Source organism: Monodon monoceros, unplaced genomic scaffold (assembly GCF_005190385.1).
Source record: "Monodon monoceros isolate NGI ecotype Baffin Bay Population unplaced genomic scaffold, NGI_Narwhal_1 Super_Scaffold_21, whole genome shotgun sequence".
In the NCBI taxonomy this organism is placed as follows: Eukaryota; Metazoa; Chordata; class Mammalia; order Artiodactyla; family Monodontidae; genus Monodon; species Monodon monoceros.
Window position 1 is genome coordinate 171,645,959 of NW_021703778.1, and position 21,598 is coordinate 171,667,556.

The 21,598-nt window shown below is 41.8% G+C and overlaps 1 protein-coding gene and 1 pseudogene across 3 annotated transcripts in view; one reads left to right on the forward strand and one right to left on the reverse strand.

Moving 5' to 3' along the window:
- RCOR1 (REST corepressor 1) overlaps positions 1 to 21,598 on the forward strand; it is a 126,022-nt gene that overhangs the window by 14,656 nt on the left and 89,768 nt on the right. The window lies entirely within an intron of this gene.
- LOC114904011 lies at positions 7,279 to 9,453 on the reverse strand (annotated as a pseudogene).

Below are 21,598 nucleotides of genomic sequence, written 5' to 3' on the forward strand. Positions count from 1 at the left end.
CATGCAGGCCTCTCACCCTGCTAAAGCAGGGTAGAAGCTGGAGTAGCTGAGCTTTTATTTAGTTTTGCACTTTAAGTTTCTAGATAATTTTTAAAGTAAGAGTTGTATTGCTGTAAAAAAGTTTTGAAACCACACTTTCTATCTTATTAAGAACAAGTAGCAGTAGCAAAGTGAAAGTGTTGATACCAATGATTTGAAGTTTAAGTTCTGCAGACTTTAATGCAGTTAAGACAAAGCTAATAATCATTAGGCATTCTATAAGCATGCAACTTTTGCCTCAATTAGACACACTCATTGGTGGACTGTGTTTAATTGTGAAGGAAAAAACCAATTTAAGAACATGTATGAAATTGCAATTATGCTCTGGAAAAAGTAAGATGAGATGTAATTAGGTGTTTTTTAGTTTTAGCTTTTCAGGAACGTAATTCCCCTCTGACACATCTATTGTCTTGCTTTTTACACATTGCACTTTTGTACATACTTTTAGGAACTCGTGTGAGAAAACGATGGACTCCTTTTACTTATGGTGGTCTAAGAACACTAATTTTTCTCTCTGTTACAGGATTTTACACTTAAATAGTTTTCCTAAACATTAATGAGTTTGCTTTTTTGCTTATGAAGAATTTGAACATGTAGAAAACAATAGAAATATTAATGAGTCGGGGCTTCCCTGGTGGCGCATTGGTTGAGAGTCCTCCTGCCGATGCAGGGGACACGGGTTCGTGCCCCGGTCCGGGAAGATCCCACATGCCGCGGAGCGGCTGGGCCCGTGAGCCATGGCCGCTAAGCCTGCGCGTCCGGAGCCTGTGCTCCGCAATGGGAAAGGCCACAACAGTGAGAGGCCCACGTACCGCAAAAAAAAAAAAAAAAAAAAATTTAATGAGTCCTGTATGTCTGGCAACCAGATTTAATAATTGTAAGATTTTTTTTTTACTTATTGTATTTTTTAATTTCTGGCTGCGTTGGGTCTTCGTTGCCACGTGCAGGCTTTCTCTAGCTGCAGCGAATGGGGGCTACTCTTTGTTGCGGTGCACGGGCTTCTCATTGCGGTGGCTTCTCTTGTTGCGGAGCACAGGCTCTAGGCGCGCAGGCTTCAGTAGTTGTGGCACGTGGGCTCAGTAGTTGTGGCGCACGGGCTTAGTTGCTCTGCAGCATGTGGGATCTTCCTGGACCAGTGCTCGAACCTGTGTCCCCTGCATTGGTAGGCGGATTCTTAACCGGTGGGCCACCAGGGAAGTCCCTATAATTGTAAGATTTTTGTCATCTTTGCTTTAGCCAAAAAAAACCTTTTTGGCTAAAGTTTAGTAAATTTGCTTTTCCACATTACAGAAAATGAAGTTGTATATTAGACTTATTTATTGAATACTTACTATATCCAGTAGTCATAAAATGTCTCGTCTGGTGTACGTGAGTGCCGTGTGATAAAGTATGCCTGTGCTCTGACAGCCTGGGGGCATGGTGGGATGAGGTGAGGTGGTTGAAATTGGATGGGAGGGCTTTCCCGAGGTGACCCTTAGGTAGGTCTTGAAGGGCATATGAAGGGAAGCTCTCCAGGCTGAGGGATCCATATGTTTAGATCCTGTGGGTAGAGAGGATGTGACATTTTTGAGGAAATTTGATATAATTGAGGCTTGGGGAAGCAATCAGGAAAGTGGTGGAAGGTGAGACTATAGAGGTAGGCACATGACAGATCACAAGGGCCTTGTGTGCCAAGCTAAGGAGCTTATTTTATTTTTAAATAATAGCTTTACTAAGATACAATTCACACACCATAAAATTCACTCTCTTTTAAGTGTACAGTTTGGCAGTTTTTAGTATATTCACAGAGTTGTACAACTGTTACCACTGTCTAATTTCGTTTTCATCACCCCCAAAGAAACCCTCTACTCAACTAGCAGTCATCCTCCATTTGGAATTTATTTTAAATGTTGTTTAAATGTTTTTATTTATTTTTTGGCCATGTCGTGTGGCTTGTGGGATCTCAGTTCCCTGACCAGGGTTTGAACCTGGGCCACAGCAGTGAAAGTGTGGAGTCCTAACCACTAGGCCACCAGGGGACTCTCTATTTTTATTTTATTTTACTTTATTTATTTTTTGGCTGCGTTGGGTCTTCATTGCTGCACGCAGGCTTTCTCTAGTTGTGGCGAGCAGGGGCTATTCTTCATTGCAGTGCGCGGGCTTCTCATTGCGGTGGCTTCTCTTGTTGCAGAGCACGGGCCCTAGGCACATGGGCTTCAGTAGTTGTGGCTTGTGGGCTCTAGACCGCAGGCTCAGTAGTTGTGGCGCACGGGTTTAGTTGCTCTGTGGCATGTGGGATCTTCCTGGACCAGGGCTCAAACCCGTGTCCCGTGCATTGGCAAGCGGATTCTTAACCACTGCACCCCCAGGGAAGGCCCCTATTATATTTTAATTAAAGTATAGTTGATTTACAATATTGTGTTAGTTTCAGGTGTACAGCATAGTGATTCAGTATTTTTGCACATTATACTACATTGTGAGTTGTTACAAGATAATGGTTATAATGCTTTGTGCTCTCAGTAACTCCTTGTTGCTTATCTATTTTATATATAGTATTTTGTATCTGTTAATTCCATACCTCTAATTTTTCCCTCCCCCCTTCCCTCTCCCCTTTGGTAACCATGAGTTTGTTTTCTATATCTGTGAGTCTGTTTCTCATATACATTCATTTGTATTATTTTTTCGATTCCATATGTAAGTGATATTATAGTGTGTCTTTCTCTGATTTATTTCACTAAGCATAGTATTATCTAGGTCCATCATGTTTCCGCAAATGGCAGTATTTCATTCTTTATGGTTGAGTAATATTCCTGTGTGTGTGTGTGTGAGAGAGAGAGAGAGAGAGTTTGACATCTTAATCATATTGTCTGTTGATGGGCAGTTGGGTTGCTTCCAAGTGTTGACTATTGTAAATAGTGATTCTAGGAACACTGGATGCATATATATATATATATTTTTTCATGTATCTTTTTGAATTAGTGTTTTCTGTGCTTTTGGAGATATACCCTGGAGTGGAATTGCTGAATCATGTGGTGGTTCTATTTTTAGTTTTTTAAGGACCCTCCATACTGTTTTCCATAGTGGCTGCACCAATTTACATTCCCACCAACAGTGCACCAGGGTTCCCTTTTCTGTCTACCCTCTCCAGCATTTGTTGTTTGTAGATTTTTTGTTGATCATTCTGACTGGTGTGAGGAGTTACCTCACTGTGGTTTTGATTTGCATTTCTTTAATAATTAGTGATGTTGAGCATCTTTTCGTGTGCCTGTTGGCCATCTGTATGTCTTCTTTGGAAAAATGTCTATTCAGGTCTTCTGCCCATTTTTTGCTTGGGTTGTTTGGTTTTTTTGATACTGAGTTGTATGAGATGTTTGTATATTTTGGATATTAACCCCTTTTTGGTCGCATCACTTGTAGATATTTTCTCCCATTTTGTAGGTTCTTGTTTCGTTTTTTCAAGGGTTCCCTTTGCTCTGCAAAATTAAGTGATTTTTTTTTTTTGCTGTATGTGGACCTCTCACTGTTGTGACCTCTCCCGTTGCGGAGCACAGGCTCCGGACGCGCAGGCTCAGCGGCCATGGCTCACGTGCCCAGCCACTCCGCGAAATGTGGGATCTTCCCGGACCGGGGCGCGAACCCGTATCCCCTGCATCAGCAGGCGGACTCTCAACCACTGCGCCACCAGGGAAGCCCTAAGTGATTTTTAATAACCATTTGTCAGTGGTTCCCATTGCTGTGCAAAATTAAACGAGCTTTAATAACCGTTTAAGACTTATGTCTCTTAAAAATGACACATTAATGTCTGTGTTATGGAAGCAATAGTGTAATATTTTTGTGAAATACTACCTGCCATACTGACCATGTGTTTTAAAGCTACACTGCCCCACTTAGGAGAGTCATTGCTCTTCATTGAGCAAGGCTGGAGAGTTTTAAGCCACAGAGTGCTGTGAATGTGATTGCAGTTTGGAAAGATCATTCGTTGTTGTGATGAGGAGAGCTTGTGGGAATGAATTAACGGAAGGTAGAGAAGACTACTTATTTATTTAGAAACTTGTAAATGAGCATGTACTATGTGCCAGACACCTTTGTAGGCACTGTGAACAGACTAGACATACCAGCCCTCATGGAGTCAAGTTCTGATGAGGGGATGCCGTGGGGGTAGGAGGGAAATGAGGATGTGTTGGAAAGCTCTTAAGCAGTTACAGTAGACAGACTGTAATGATAGATTTAATGTGGGGTACAAGGAGGTGTCGACAACTCCTAGGATTTTGGCTTAAGTGACTTGGTGATTGGTGGTGCCATCCACTGAATAGGGGATGTAGCAGTTTTGAGGTTGAGATACCTGCACATAATAATTCAGGCAACATTTATGGAGAATTGTCATGGACTCTTCTCCCATCTCTCCTCTAAGTTGCGTCCACCTCGTCTGTCTTCTTGTTGTACCTTGTTACTTACTTCTGTCATAGGACTTCTCTATCTTTAGGTAAGTATTAGCTTCTGTGTCTTCGCCACTGCCCATTGAGGGTGGGAACTGCCTATATCATTTTCGTATCCCTGCCTACAGACCATCTCTGCTAGCTTGGAGAATATGATTGCTTCTTATTTGCCTCCACTGCAGCTGTCCTCCTGTAAGCCATCATCATCTATAACTTTAATTACTGAGGTTGCCTTCTAGTAAGTCTTCTGCTTCCACATGTTAAAATGTAAGTCAGTATGTTTCTCTACTGCCAAGAACCTCACAGTGGCCCGTGTTTCATTTAGGGTAAAAGTGAAAGACTTCACAACGGCCTTACAAGACCTACTTAGTCTGGTTCTTGTATTACTTTTATGACTTTTATCTCCTTTCCTTCTTACAAATCTTTGCTTAAGTGTTACCTTCTCAATGAGGCCTGTCTTGACCTACCTACCTATCCATCTGTAAGTATGTTATCCCTAAAATACAGACAGTCTAGCATCATACTGTATTCTTTCAACTATGTGATATTCTGGAAAAAGCAAAACTACATAGACAGTAAAAAGAACAGTGGTTGCCAGAGGTTAGAGGAGGAGGAGGAATGATTAGGCAGAACACAGAGGATTTTTAGGGCAGGGAAAATACTCTGGGATACCATAGTAATGGATACACGTCATTGTACGTTTGTCCAGACTCATAGAATGTACACCACCAAAAGTGAACCCTAGTGTGCTGTGGACTCTGTGTGATTATGATGTGTCAACATAGGTTCGTCAGTGCTAACAAATGTCCCACTCTGGTGGGGATGTTGATAATGGGAGAAGCTATTCGTGTGTAGGGGCAGAAAGTATATGGGAAATCTCTGTAATTTCCTCTTGATTTTGCTGTAAACTTAGAGCTGCTCTAAAACAATTAAGTCTTTAAATATAAAAAACAACAATAACAACAAAAAATCTAACCACAGGTAGCACAATTAAGTAAAATTAATATTTGTTCCTTAGTATAATCAAATCTCCAGTCGTCTCTTTTTAAATAGTTGTTTAGATCAGCATTCAAACATGATGCACATGTTGCATTAAAAAAATAGGTTTATTGGGACTTCCCTGGTGGCGTAGTGGTTAGGAATCCTCCTGCCAGTGCAGGGGACATGGGTTCGAGCCCTGGTCTGGGAAGATCCCACATGCCACGGAGCAACCAAGCCCATGCGCCCACAAGCCACAACTACTGAAGCCCACGTGCCACAACTATTGAAGCACGAGTGCCTAGAGCCTGTGCTCTACAACAAGAGAAGCCGCCGCAATGAGAAGCCTGCGCACCGCAACGAAGAGTAGCCCCTGCTTGCAGCAATGAAGACCAAACACAGCCAAAAATAAATAAATAAATTTATTTATTTTTTTAAAAAAGATTTATTGGGACTTCCCTCGTGGTCCAGTGGTTAAGACTCCGAGTTCCCAATGCAGGGGGCCTGGGTTCGATCCCTGGTCGGGGAACTAGATCCCACATGCATGCCACAACTGAGTAGTCCACATGCCACAACTAAGGGCCTGCACTCTGTAACTAAGATCCCAAGTGCTGCAACTAAGACCTGGTACAGCCAAAATAAATTGATAAATAAAATATTAAAAAATAGCTTTATTGAGGTATAATTGACATTCAATAAATGTCATATTTAAAGTGTACAGTTTGATTAGTTTTTTTTTAAATGAATTTATTTTTGGCTGCATTGGGTCTTCGTTGCTGCGTGCAGGCTTTCTCTAGTTGTGGTGAGTGGGGGCTACTCTTCATTGTGGTGTGCGGGCTTCTCATTGCAGTAGCTTCTTGTTGCGGCACATGGGCTCTAGGCACGCGGACTTCAGTAGTTGTGGGCTCTAGAGCGCAGGCTCAGTAGTTGTGGCGCACGGGCTTAGTTGCTCCGTGGCATGTGGGATCTTCCCGGATCAGGGCTCGAACCTGTGTCCCCTGCATTGGCAGGCGGATTCTTAACCACTGTACCACCAGGGAAGTCCCAGTTTGATTAGTTTTGACATATGTATACACCTGTGAAATTATCGCCACAATCAAGATACTGAATATATTCATCACCCCCCACCCCCAGATTTCTTCATGCCTCTTTGTGACTCCTCCTACCTTTGTCTCTTCCTGCAAGCAACCGCTGATTTGCTTTCTGTCACTGTAGGTTAGTTTGCATTTTGCAGAGCTTTATATAAATGGAATCTTAAATTAGGTACTATCTTGTCTGGCTTCTTTCAGCATAATTAATTTGAGACTCATCCACATTGTTGCATGTGTCATTTGATTATTCTTTTTTATTGCTCAGTAGTATTACCTTGTATGGATACACCAGAAATTTTTTATTCATTCACCTCTTGAGGGACATTTGAGTTATTTCCATTGTTTGGCTATGACAGATAAAGCTGCTGTGAATAATATTTGTGTACAGGTCTGTGTGTGAACATATATTTCCTTCTCTTGTGGGTAAATGCTCAGGAATGGAATCATATAGTAGTTGTATACTTAATTTTTTTAAGAAACTGCAGACTTTCCCAAAGTGGTTTTATAATTTTACCTTCTTACCAGCCGTGTATGAGAGTTCCAGTTGCTCCACAACCTTACTAACACGTGCCATGGTCAGTCTTTTCAATTTTAGACATTCTAATATGTGTGTAGTGGTATCATATTGTGGGTTTTTTTTTTTTTTTTTTTTTTTTGCGGTACGCGGGCCTCTCACTGCCGTGGCCTCTCCCGTTGCGGAGCACAGGCTCCGGACGCGCAGGCTCAGCGGCCATGGCTCACGGGCCCACCTGTTCCGTGGCATTTGGGATCTTCCCGGACCGGGGCGCGAACCCGTGTGCCCTGCATCGGCAGGCGGACTCTCAACGACTGCGCCACCAGGGAAGCCCCATATTGTGGTTTTAACTTACATTTGCCTACTGACAAATGATATTGAACGCTTAAAAAATATGCTTATTTGTCATCCCCATGGCTGCTTATAAAGGTTCACTTCACTGTCCTGGCTCCGTGGCCTGGAAGCTCTCTCAAAGCAGGAAGCTGGGACAGCAGTAGGGCTGATCTCCTTTGTTTCCCTTTTTTCTTTTTTTTTGGGCTGTGTGGGCTCTTCATTATGGGCTTCTCTCTAGTTACGCCAAGCGGGCTTCTAGGCTTCTCTCTCCTTGTGGTGCACAGGTTTAGTTGCCCCGCAGCATGTGGGATCTTAATTCTTCCACCAGGGATCCAACCCGCGTCCCCTGCATTGGAAGGTGGATTCTTAACCACTGGACCACCAGAGAAGTCCCTTGTTTCCCATCTTTCAAGGATCACTGATGTGCGTTGTCTGGAAGACCATTGTTTCTTATATTTTGTTTGTTTGTCTGGATTTTTCAGGGAGGAGGGTAAATCTGGTCTCTGCTACCATCTTGGCCAAAAGCACACACATAAATCTTAATTTGTAGATTTTCCCATCTTTGTTTTTGATTTCCCTCGTAATTTAGTTGTAGAAAACCACTAGATTGGTTGAGTTTCCCTCATTCTGGATTTTCTGATTGCATCCCTGTACTGGTTTTTTTTTTAAACTAGGCCATTAAAATTTTTTTTTTTAAACAATAGTTTTCTTGATGACTGTAGACATGTAAGGCTGATTGGTAGTATTCAGAAATATCAGAGTAGTGGTTTCCTGATTGGCGTGTAGTCTTCAATAATTATAAGGAGTTATTTGTATGTATCTGCTGTCAAACCAGTAAGACTGCATTTATGCATCTGTCATTTTCAGAATTGTTGGTAACCTGGGCATATTTTCCCCAGATGACCTTGCCTCCTTGTGTCACTAGGCCCAACTCGCTCACGTTCACCTCAATGACAGTACCTTTGGTAATAACACCCAAAGTTGTATATAGTGGGGATGAGGGATTCTTCTTCACACCAAGTATTGGCAGGCAGAAGGTGGTTTTCAGTTCAGGATGTGTTACATGGGCCTTCTTAAAACGTAATCTCATTGGCCTAATATGAATCTTTCATATTTAGGTGGTTTTCGAGTAAAGCCATCTCCAACAAAGCAAACTTTAGTAACCATCCTCTTCCAGGCTTTCTTCTTTCTCTTTCCTGTTCGAATAACTTTTAATACTTCTGTTTCTCCCTGGGCACGAACTTTGGGCAGTGGGACTTACCATTTTCCCGCTTTCTCTTTTCGTTTTTGTTTGATCATATTGGAAAGTACTTTAGCTCGAGACTGTCCCTCTCTGTCCAGTGGATATGCAGGTACTGCTCCTTGTGGAGTCTTTTCATCGTTCTTCTGTTTGGTGTTTCTTTTTTCATGCATCTTAATAGTCTTTTTCATTTGTATTTTCTCAGCATGGCGGTTTATGGTAGAGCTTAGCTTTCCGACCAGTCATTTTTTTTGCCTTCTTTGAACGTTCATAAGCCTCTAGATCTTCCTTCTTTCTCTTTTTCTCATGGTAATCCAAACGATATCCGTACCGCTTACAGTGTAACTCGATATATTCATTTTGTGGCATGCTGACGGCGGCCGAGCCACTGGGTGCAGCCGCCAGGGCGCGAAGAAGCTCTCAATTTTCTGGTCTTAGAGACCCACCCCCTGTACTGTTTTTAACATGTTCCTTTATCCTTTATGTTTTCTATAAACTGGTGGTTAAATTTAGAGGATTGATCAATTTCTGATTAAAATTATTTTGGGCAAGAATAATTCAGAGGAGATATTTTGCCCATCCTATTTAAATGAAAACCTCCATTGCACTCCAGTCCCGCTTATCCTGGTATACTGTTTCTTAATTTCATAGCACCTACTAACGTAATATAAACGTACGTATTTGTTTAATATCTGTTCTAAAACGTAACCTCCGTAAAGGCACAGGTTTTTGTTTATGCTGTATTCCCAGAGTCTAGAACATTGTGCAGCACGTAGTTGGCACAAAGTAAAAATCTTTTGAACGAATAAATGAATGAAATACAAAGGCACAGAACTGGTGAACTCTCATTACCCTCATTACCATTCATAGAAAAGTAACATTTTCTTTTGTTAGAATAATTGTGCTTAACAACACTATTAAAGACAATGTAAAATCTTCTGGAACTGGGGCAGTTAGGAACTCCAGAGGTGGACTTTGGAGGAGGGCTGTGTAACCAGCTCTACTTCTTTCTCTGAGAATAACCCTCCTTTTGGTAGCTAGCAGAGATTTATTGGCTCTTTAAAATCCGAGCAAGAGTCGCGCAGCCTTTTTCAGGGGATCAGGAAAGTGTTCCTCTGCTCAGAGTGAGACTGCTACTCTGCCAGCCTAGAGGCTTCAACAGAAGTTGAAAGGAAGCCCCCGAACTTCAGATGTTCCTGGCGAGGTCCTCACCCCACCTTCCCCTCCCTCAGCACTCCTAGCTTCTCTGTCGCTCTCTGCCATTGGTATTGATCTCGTTATGTGCTTTTTAATTTTCTTTTTCTTTTTGGCCGTGCAGTGTGGCTTGTGGGATCTCAGTTCCCCGACCAGGGATCGAACCTGGGCCATGGTGTGAAAGCCTGGAATCCTAACCACTAGGCCACCAGGGAAGTCCCATATGTTCTTTTTTCTTGGTTATCAGTCACCAAGAAGGCCAGGATTCCTAGGTCATCCCCTTGTTCTATAGGCTTTAATCTCTAAGACACTGTACATTTTTTTTCTGATCGCATCTCGCACCCCTGACCTTTTCTTGACCTTCTCTTGACACCTGAGCCTTCTGGAACTCAGGGTACACCAGCAGAATCCCCCTAATCCTCAATTTCTTTTGTGAATGTTCCTCACATTCTTGTTCTTACTGCAAATTCGTTGTCTCCTGATGGCACTATTTTCCCTGCAGCCCTCTCATGTGGTACATGCCTTTTCCCCTACATTCCTCATATCACTGTGCTTGGAAGTGGGATGTCTTCCTTGTTCTGTATTGCCACTCCTGTACCATTTTTTTCTCTTCCATAAAAACACCCACAGTGAATATGATGTCATCAGATTATACCACTCACTACTGCTTTTTGAAGCTTCTCCAAAGGTAGCTGTGGAGGATTGAACCCCTTATTACGGAGTCACTCTGTATCTCTTGTAATGCTTCTTACCTCATATCAATATAGTTACGCCAGTTTCTTTTTGTTACTGTTTGCGTAGTGACTTTTCATCTTTGTGCTTTCAGTCTTTCTTTATTCTTATGTTTTAGGTATGTCTGTACACATTTTTATCCAAATCTTAAAAGGAAATTTTTGCTTTTATGTAGGACATTTAGTACCGTTTACAGTTTCTTTTAAGTATTTGCTCATATATTTGTAGTTAGATCTACTGATTGAAAGCTTTCTATTTATTTGACCCACCTGTTCTGTTTCTTTCTTGTTCCTTTGATCTTCTTTTGCATTTAGTGTTTATTATTTACCCTGCCTCCTTAGCTTGGTAGTTATATGCTCTTTTTCAAAATACTGTTCTCTTAATGGTTTTATTTTGGTTTGCAAATTTTTTTTATTGTGGTAAAATACACAGAAAATTTACCATCTTTAATCATTTTTAAGTGCACAGTTCGGGGTATTAAACACATTCATGATGTTGTGCAACCATCACCGCCCTCCATCTCCAGAACTCTTTTCATCTTGTAAAATTGAAACTCTATACCCATTAAACACGCTCCATTCCCTCCTCTCCCAGCCCCTGGCACCCACCCTTCTACCTTCTGTCTCTCTGAATTTGACTGCTCTAAGTACCTCATATAAATGGAATCATACAGTTGTTGTTTTTTTTTTTAATTCCTTTGGCATAATGTCCTCAGGATTCATCCATGTTGTAGTATATGTCAGAATTTCCTTCCTTTTTAAGGCTGTTTAAAGAGCAGTTTTGCCAGATACAAGATTTTTTGGTTGATGGTTTTTTCCTTTTAGCACTTTGAATATATTGACTTACTGTCTTCTGGCCTCCAAAGTTTCTGATGAGAAATCTGCTTATAATCTTATTGAGGATCCTTAGAATGCGACGAGTAATTTCTCTCTTGCTTTCAAGATTCTGTCTTTGACTTTCACAAAGTTTGATTGTTTCTGCTGTACAGCAGAGTGATTCAGTTATACATATATATATGTTCTTTTTCATATTGTTTTCCATTATGATTTATCACAGGATACTCAGTATAGTTCTCTGTGCTGTACGGTAGGACTTTATTGTTTATCCATTCTGTATATAATAGTTTGCGTCTGCTAATCCCAACCTCCCACTCCATCCAATGCCCCCTGCCTCGCCCCGCAACCACAAGTCTGTTCTCTAGGTCTGTGAGTCTGTTTATGTTTGTAGATATGTTCTACATATGTGTTGTATTTTAGATTCCACATATAAGTGATATCATATGGTATTTATCTTTTTCTGACTTACTTTGCTTGGTATGATAATCTCTAGGTCCGTCTATGTTACTGCAAATGACATTATTCCATTTTTTTTATGGCTGAGTAATATTCCACTCATACATATACTACATCTTTTTTTTTTTTTTTTTTTTTCGGTACGCGGGCCTCTCACTGTTGTGGCCTCTCCCGTTGCGGAGCACAGGCTCTGGACGCGCAGGCTCAGCGGCCACGGCTCACGGGCCCAGCCACTCCGCGGCATGTGGGATCCTCCTGGACCGGGGCACGAATCCGTGTCCCCTGCATCGGCAGGCGGACTCTCAACCACTGTGCCACCAGGGAAGCCCTATACTACATCTCTTTTATCCATCCATTTGTCGATAGACATTTAGGTTGATTCCATGTCTTGACTACTATGAATATGCTGCTATGAACATAGGAGTGCATGTATAAAAGCTGAAGTTGAAATTAACGCAGTTTACATTCCAACCCTTTTTCTGGAAGTTGCAAGCCTTCAGTAGACCCCAGAGTTACTCAGTAGTTACATCAACAGATTCTGCCAGTGCAGTTGTTGTCTAGGTGGGGAGACAGATTTCGGGTGTTTCTTATTCCACCATTTTCCCAGAATCTTCTCCTTTAGAGATTATAATTTACATCCTTGATTTATCAGTCTGATGTAAACTAGGTGCTTTTACCCTCTTAAAGGGCAGTGCAAGGAGCATAGAACCCTTCAGTTACCCTTTGTGCTCCCTGTGTGCCTTGTTGTTTTATATTTTGTCTTAAGTGTTTTAATTCCTATAAGAAACAATTATCTTACACAATTATTTCATTAGGATTTATTTGCATGTTTACCCTTTTTGTTGCCCTTCGTTCCTTTGTGCCCCTCATAATTTTCTATCTGGGTTTATTTTTCTTCTGCTTGCAGAATATCCTGTGATATTTCTTCTGGGGTAAGCCTGCTATTGATAAATCTATCTGAAAATGTTTTTATGTCAGGTTTATTCTTTTTTTTTTTTTTTTTGCGGTACGCGGGCCTCTCACTGTTGTGGCCTCTCCCATTGCGGAGCACAGGCTCCGGACGCGCAGGCTCAGTGGCCATGGCTCACGGGCCCAGCTGCTCCACGGCACGTGGGATCTTCCCAGACCGGGGCACGAACCCATATCCCCTGCATTGGCAGGCAGACCACTGTGCCACCAGGGAAGCCCATATGTCAGGTTTATTCTTGAAGGTTAGTTTTACTGGGTATAGAATTCTAGGCCACAGTTATATTCTTTGAGCACTTCAGAAGTATTTCATTGTGTTTTGTTTTTTAATATCTTTATTGGAGTATAATTGCTTTACAATGGTGTGTTAGTTTCTGCTTTATAACAAAGTGAATCAGCTATACATATACATATATTGTCTCCTTTTCTTTTTTAGTAAAGTAGTATTATTGTAACCTGCCTGTTTTTTTTTTTCAGGTGGTTTAAAATTTTTTTCTCTTTGTCTTTGTTTCAACTATTTTATTGTGATGTCCCTAGGTATGAATTTTTTTTTTTTTAAGTTTGTTTAGGATTCTTAGGGCTTCTTGAACCTGTGGCTTGCTGTCTTTTCATTAATTTTAGGAACTTCTCAGTCACTGTTCAGTTATTGCATCTGTTCCATTCCTTTTTGAAACTTCAATTTCATATATGTTCTGTATCTCTGTCTCTTAGCCTTTAGTCTGTGTTTTTCAAGTTTTAATATCTTTGGGCTTCATTTGACTTATTTTATTCTAAGTTGTCTTTCTCTATCTGCTTTTAAATCCATCCATTGAGTTCCTAGTTTCAGTTTGTATAGTCTTTTTTTAGTTTTAGAGCTTTCATTTGGTTCTTTTTTTATAGTTCCTAGTTCTCTGCTAAAATTGTATGTCTTGTCTTTTATCTCCTGGAACATTGTAAGTATAGTTATTTTAAAATCTGGTAACTCTTAATATGTGGAATGCTTGTGGATGTTTCCATTTTATATTTCTTCTGTCTTTTGTTCGTGTTGTATTGTTTCCTCATATGCCTGGTCATTTTTTATCGCATGTTTTATATCAAACTTGCAATTTACAAAATTGGTTATAAAAATGTTTTGAGGCCCAGGATAATATCTTCTTCTAGAGAGGATTTATTTACACTAGCACTCTGGAATCACCTTAGTCCAGTTTCAGATGACCCAGTTGAAATGATTCAAAGCTGAACTGCAGTCCCTTTGAGGGTCTGTTTACTTCAGCTTCATCCTTAACTCCTAGTGTATATAGCCTTTTGGAGTGTCAGCCAAGAAACGGGCGTTCACTAGCTGCCGTCCTTTTCTCCTCTCCCCAGTGGCCATACTGGTGGAGTCCAGTGTCTTTGCCCCAACTCCAGAAGCCTGTCAGATACATTACTCCATCTCTTGATGGTCCCCTATGAAATTGGCAAACATCCTTGAGGGGAAGAGTGACCTCAGTAGCTGGACGTCCCTTCCTAAGCTTCAGTCTCTCCTGCATTCTGGCCTTATCTTGTCAGTTGTCTGATTCCTTCAAGCAGATGTTTTAAATATTTTGTTCAGGTTCTCAGGGAGGGGTCTGAGTTACTAGTCTATTACTAGAACAGAAGTAGCTTCTACCTTTCTGTCACTTAGTACAGTACAGTGTCTGTAGTCTTTTATGATTTCAGTATCCCTGAAGATAGTTGATCCCAGAGCAACTGTGAATGACTGGACAACAGTTAAACAACAGTGACCCCGGTCCTTAAATACCTTGGCTTCTTAGTTCCTTGACCTCTCTCCCAGGTATCCTGTTCTCTGCCCTACCTTGTATACCCATTCCCTTGAATTACCATTATCTGAAACACCCCTGTCATCTTAATTTCAAACTTAGCGCTCTGACTGCTTCTTCCTGAACTTTTTAACTCGCACCTTCCACCATCCCATTTCCTACAGTCTTCAGCCCCATCGTGACCTTCAGTTCATCGATCCTACCACCTCTTCCCCTGAGCATTCTCATGTTTTTGTTCACTTTGAGTTCCACAGTCAGTCGTTATAATACATCCTCTGCTCCTATTACCTTGTTTTCCTCTAGTTTCATCTATAGTCTTGGCTAAGCCCCCACCTGTGTCTTAGCCTGGATTCTCCAGAAAAGAGCGTAAGACAAAGCTTATATTGCTAATACTTTATGTGAAGTTAGAGTGAGGGGGGAAAGAAGAAAGTTAGGCGGAGAAGGAGAGAAAGCATATACAAAGCGAGTGGTATGTTATCAAGCTGGCCACAGTTTCACAAGAACCTTAGCTGGTTGCTAGGCAATGCTGGAAACCTCCAGAGAATCATGGCACCTCTCAGAACACTCCCAGGGGGCAGGTGTGTGGGGAGGACAGCTGAGAAATGTGTTGGCTCCTTCCTGTTTCCTGTCTCTTAATGGTCAGAGTTGCCCCACAGGGTCTTAACTATTCTGTGCTTTCGGGTTTGTTACTTGGGCTCTCCAGGTACCTGCTGGAGAAGCAGCTGAATTTGGGCATTGGAGCTGCTGTGGCTTCTGCCACAGTGGGCAAAACAAAGCCCGCCAAAGCCCGACCCTCACCCCTGGGGGGAGGAAGGGACAGCTGGCGGTGTTAGGAAAGGACACACGGGTCATGGGCTGGGGCTCTGTGATCATGTGAATCTTGCGAGCTTTGGCTAGGCCTGGTGGGGCAGCTCTAGCTGGGAGGTAGAGCAGCAGGCGAGTCTGGGTGGATTTGGAGGGGGCGCATGAACTGCATCTGTTCTGGCCTGTTTAATCCAGCCTCTTGCTTATTTTTTGCTTGGGTCAGTATAGCTGAAATGTGGCTGGAGAAACCGTACTGACTAGTCTCACTTTGGAGTCATGATCACCAAAATCAAGTAGGCCTGTTACTGGTTATATTCTGTTTTCTCACTCCAGTTACTCTCCTGGACAGTATTTAAATATCTCACTTTAAACCTTGAATTCTTCCTTCCCCATCCTTCCTTTATTTCACTGGGAAAAAAACTGAAGCAATTGGAAGAAAACTTCCACAGGTTCCTACTGGCATATGGCACCTTCCCACTTCTGTGCTTGACCCTCTGCCTCATCTTCTGTGTTTATGCTCCTGGCTGAGGCCACCGTCTTTTCATGTGCATTCGACCCCGTCACCTTCTACCTGCTCAAAGACATCACTCCAGTAATTCATCCTTTATTTGCATCATCAAATTTTTCTTCTCTATTGTATCATTCTCAGTAGCATATAAAATGCTGTTATTTCTCCCTTGTTTTTTAAAAAAATTCCTCTCATAATTAATTGTCTGTATTCTCTTCTTTCCTGTTCTCTTATTCTTTCTTGAACACATTCCATTTAGGCCCCGCTCCTCTAAAATTGCTCGTAACATCACTAGTGACTTCCATGTTGCTAAATGCAGTGGTCACTTTGCAGTCCTCACCTTATTTGACCTGTTTACCCCCAGAGACCCTGTAGATTACTCCTCTCTGAAGCCTGATTAGGCAGGGTTCTCCAGAGAAACAGAATCAATAGGAGATACATCTCTGTCTATGTCTATATCTATATCTGTGTGATTTATTACAAGGAATTAGCTCATGAGGCTCTGGAGGCTTAGAAGTTCCAAAATCTGCCACCAGCAACCTGGAGACCCAGGAGAGATTCTAGTTCTAGTTTGAGTTCAAAGGCCTGAGAAACCAGCTCAAGTGGTCAGGTTGGAGAAGTTCCCTCTTACTCAGCCTTTTTGTTCAATTCAGGCCTTCAACTGATTGGATGAGGGCCACTTACTTTATGAAGGGCAATCTGCTTTACTCAGGCTACCAATTCAAATGTTAATCTCATCCAAAAACACCCTCAGTGACAAACCCAGAATAATGTTTGACCAGTATCTGGGCACCCTCTGGCCTGGTCAAGTTAGCACATAAAATTAACCATCACAAACCCTTTCTTGTGACATCTAGAACAAGATGCCTATTTAGTCCCTACAGGATCTGGTCCCTGTCACCCCTGACCTTAGCTCCCACTTTTCTGCACTCTAGTCACAGATGCCTCCTTGCTCTTTCTTGACCACTGTCAGACGTGCTCCTGCCTTAGGGTCTCTGCTATCTAAAAATTTCAGCTGCATCCCTGGTGCTTCCTGTTCCCTCTCCTTGCTTTATTTATTTTTTTCTTATTCACTCTTATCAATCCAACATACTTGCTTATTTATTTTGTCTGTTGTCTGACTCCTCCAACTAGAAGGTAAGCTTTGTGAGGTGAGGGCTTTTCAATCTTGTTGCCTTTCATACCCCCAGCTTCTGAGATAGTGCCTGGTACAAATTTGTCTCTCAGTAACAGCTTTCTTTTTGTTTAAAAACATGGACAGAAACTCTTCCCAGGAAGTTTACAAAATACAGGTTTCTAGCCTGGAGTTCTCAGCAGTGAATACCTTTATTGGCTTATAGATGCCTTTTGTATATGTCTTTTCTAGATATGTCTTCGATAGTTAACTATGGATGAGCTGACGTAATTCTGAAGGCACATTACCAGCTTTCTCACCTCCTTTCTTTCTAGCTCCGTGTGTGTGTGTGTGTGTGTGTGTGTGTGTGTGTGTGTAAGAACCAACACTGCTGCGGGATTTCCCTGGTGGTCCAGTGGTTAAGACTTCGCCTTACAATGCAGGGGGTTTGGGTTCCATCCCTGGTCAAGGAGCTAAGATCCCACACGCCTCAGGGTCAAAAAACCAAAACATAAAGCAGAAGCAATATTGTAACGAGTTCAGTGAAGACTTTAAAAATGGCCCACATCAGAAAGAAAAAAGAACCAGCACTCTTGAAGCCCTTTACAAACATGATCTTATTTAATCCTTGAAACAATCCTGCAACACAAATTGTATCACCCCCATTGTACAGACGATGAAACTGAGATTTAGAGAGCTTAAGCAGCTTGCCTGAGGTCTCAGTTGGTGAGTGGCAGAACCCAACTTGGGGTAACTTGATCTAGATCCTATATTCTTGACTGTTAGTACATTATATGCTGCCTTCTAGATATAGAGATGTCATCTGTTTTGTGGCATGCAGGAACTTGGAAATCTTGGGCAGGCTGTTTGTCGCCTTTCAGCCATAATGGTGATAAATATTCAAGGTGCTTAGAATACAAAGCAACCGTTCAAAGTCAGGAATCCTCTCTAATATCAGTGCAGTAATAACTGAACCTCAAGCCTTTCTCAGCTTTAGCCTCCCCAGGTCTTCTTGGGTCAGTCTACCTGTTAGGTTCCTGGATCTGAGGTCCATACCTTGTCCAGGAGATTAGAAGGGTAATGGTGACTGCCATCACGAAAGAGCTGGCCCTTTCTGGCTCAGGTTATCAAATCAGCTCTACCTACCACTGGAGTATTCCATGAGGAATTATAGGAGTCCCCTTCTGCCTCAAAGGAAAGTGTAACAAACCACTCAAACTTCATGGCCTTAGATAACAACTCTTATTTCATGGTTCTTGCTGAGCTGGATAGCTGTTCTGCTGGGCTTACTTGGGATGTCTCATGTGGTGGCTGTCTGGGAGTAGCGGGGGTTGGTGTCATCTAGTGGCCTCACTGAGATGCTGGGACAGCTGGACCTATTTTCTTCTCTGTGTAGTCTCAGGACCTGTCGTTTTTCCAGTGGGCAAGGTGTCCACTGGGATAGTCAGATTTCTTATGTAGTGGCTCAGGGCTCCCCTAGGCAAGCATTCCAAGAAGGAGGAAGTGGAAACTGCTAGTCTTTTTTTTTTTTTTTAACATTATAAAAAAAATGCATTGGGAGCGCGGAGTCTTAACCACTGGACCGCCAGAGAAGTCCCAGAAATTGCTAGTCCTTTTAAAGTGTAGGCCCAGAACTGGCATATTATCACTCCTGTCACATTCCCTTGGTTAACATGAGTCAAGGACCAGCCCAGATGTGTTGTGAGTTTTACTACACAGATGTGTTGTGAGGTGTGCTGGTAACTAGGCGTGGAGCAGGTCCGTTGGTAGTAGACTAGTCCAAACTACTTTTGAAAGTGAACAGGGGCCTATTAAAAATTATGCTGGGTTGGTGGGTATAAACCAGAACTGTCTAGGACCCACTTGGACATTGGTCATCATAGTCATACTTGTGCCCTGGAGGAAGCAAGAGCTAGGTATTACCTTGAATCTTTTCTTGTGATTCTCTCATTGTGAAGCTATGACCATGTTAAGTATGGGTCTCATGTTTTAAATTGAACATTTAATAAACATTTTAATAAAATTTTAATTTTTTTTTGTATAAATTTATTTATTTTTGGCTGTGCTGGGTCTTCGTTGCAGCGCACGGGCTTTCTCTAATTGTGGCAAGCAGGGGCCACTCTTCGTTGCGGTGTGCAGGCTTCTCATTGCGGTGGCTTCCCTTGTTGCGGAGCACAGGCTCTAGGCATGCGGGCTTCAGTAGTTGCAGCATGCGGGCTCAGTAGTTGTGGTGCACGGGCTTAGTTGCTCCACAGCATGTGGGATCTTTCCGGACCCGTGTCCCCTGCATTGGCAGGCGGATTCTTAACCACTGCGCCACCAGGGAAGCCCATGACTTTTAAATAACAACCCAGCAACTTTATTTGGGTGCTCAGTGAGTACAGGAGTTACTTATTTTGGCAGTGGAGGATTTGAGCTTCCTGAAATGATTTTGTTTGTTGGCCTCCAGAAGGGAACTTTCCTGAGGTATTTTTCAAGATTGATTTTGACTGTGTGCCATTTTCACGTTACCTGATAACTTGGAACCTAGTCCTCTTGTAAGATATAGCTCCATTCTGCAGTTAATCAGATGATCTCAGAAGGTCTCTTCCAGCTCTAAAATTCTCTCTAATCTTGTAGAAAGTTGTTACAGGTGGCCACAGGACAACTGGAAAGCTATAATAAAGGCTGTCACAGCTCCTATGTGAAATGGGGCCAGGTGGGATCCAGAAATCTTTATGGGGTAGAGTCCTTTTTATTCTATACTTTGAAGGAATGTTAGTTTGCAATCCAAAATGGAATTTGTTCTCAGTTGAATATTAAGTCTTGAAAAGTTGACTGTAAAACAAAATTCTAAAATTAAAAATCCTATTTTTCTATATAATAGAAGGTAGACTTCTGAGGCATGACCTTTAACATCCCATTTTGATGTGAAGTGCCTCCAGAGTGTCTCACACCTACGTGTTTGTGCACCCCACGTAATTGTGCTTCAGGAATGTGGGATGAGGGTCCATTTTGTCTTTCCTGCAGCTCAGTGGCGGGGAGAGGATGCAGTTCCTATGGAATGCTTGCCTGAGGCCCTTTGGTATCTTTCCCCAGCTGGTGAGAGGTAGGGTCAGTGAAAATTCTAGGCTTGAATGTGGTGTGATAGCCTCTTTATTAACCCTGACTACTGTATAAAAAAACAAAACAAAACAAACCTCTCCAAACTGGGTGTCTGCAGGTTTGAATATTTGGGAGATCTCTTTTTCACTAAACAAGTTGCTAATGTGACTGTAGTCAAGTGAAGCACTATGCTTTCTGCCACTGGGGGCAGAGGGTTCCCACTAACATTGGTTTCAGGAAGTATATACCACATAAATATTCTGTATATTTATAACATCTTTTCCACAGCATGTTTCGTATTACATTTTTAATGATGCAGCATCTCTAACACTAGTTATGTTTATAGTAAGGATAAAGGCTAACTTTATATGTTGCTGTTTGTCTATTGTCTGCTTCTAGGAAGGGGAGGAAGGTATGTTGGTAACTAGGATGACTAGTGAACTTTGTATTTGTTTGACAGGCTCATATATATTGAGATTCAGGGAAAATGTTAGTTTGTTTACTTTTAAGATGACTTTGGCGTAGGTGATGTTAATTTTTCAAATCATTAAGTAATCACCTCGGGAGAGGATTATCATTTATAGAACACCTTTTATATGCACGCTTATAGCAGTCTTGTGAAGAACACTGGCCTTTTACACAGGAAGGAGCTAAGACTGACCTGCCAGTGTTACATAGTTAGTAATCGTCAGAGCTTGGATTTGAGCTCAGGTTTGTTTGCCTTAAAAATTCTCGTGGCTCACTCCCCCACCTACCTGCCGCCCCCCCATTTTGGTTACTTAAACAAAGATCCTTCCCAGCTAGACACTGTCCGTACTTTCATAGATCCACATCCCTAGTAAAAGTGGTTCCATTTGGCTATATTGCCTCGCATCTTCCATACGCTTGTTTCTTACACTGTTGTAAACATGCTGACCATACAGTGTTTTTAACCTGGGACCTAGGAACCCTCTGAAGTTGTGTGCAAAATGTTGTGCTTTTTTTGCGGAAAATGTCAGCATCGATAGCTCTCATGAAATTCTCAGTGGTTTCTGACTCAAATAAAAGAAAAAACTAACCCCAAGAACCACGGCTTTATGCCATTAGTATTCTCCCAACACTTATTAAATGAATTAATATACATAAAGTGCTTAGAACAGTGCCTGACAAGAAGTAAGTTCACTATTAGTGTTGTTATGACGTTAACAGTTTTTATGTGCATGGCTGTCAAAACTTTTAATAATTGGGTAACAGTCCATGGAGTAGAATACCACTGCTTATTGTTGGCAATATCTGGGCTTAAAAACAATTGTTTTTTTCTTACAAGCAGTTTGAGATGAATCTCCATGTATTTAAAATGGTTCCCTGTATTTTGGATTATTTCTGTGGATTCCCCAAAGCGAAATTACTAGGTCAAAATGTATGAACATTTTGAAGATCTTTAGACATATTGCAGATTGCTTTCCAGAAGGCACATACTAGTGCATAGCAGCAGTATATTGCAGTCTGTTTTGCTATATATACTCTTGCCTGCACT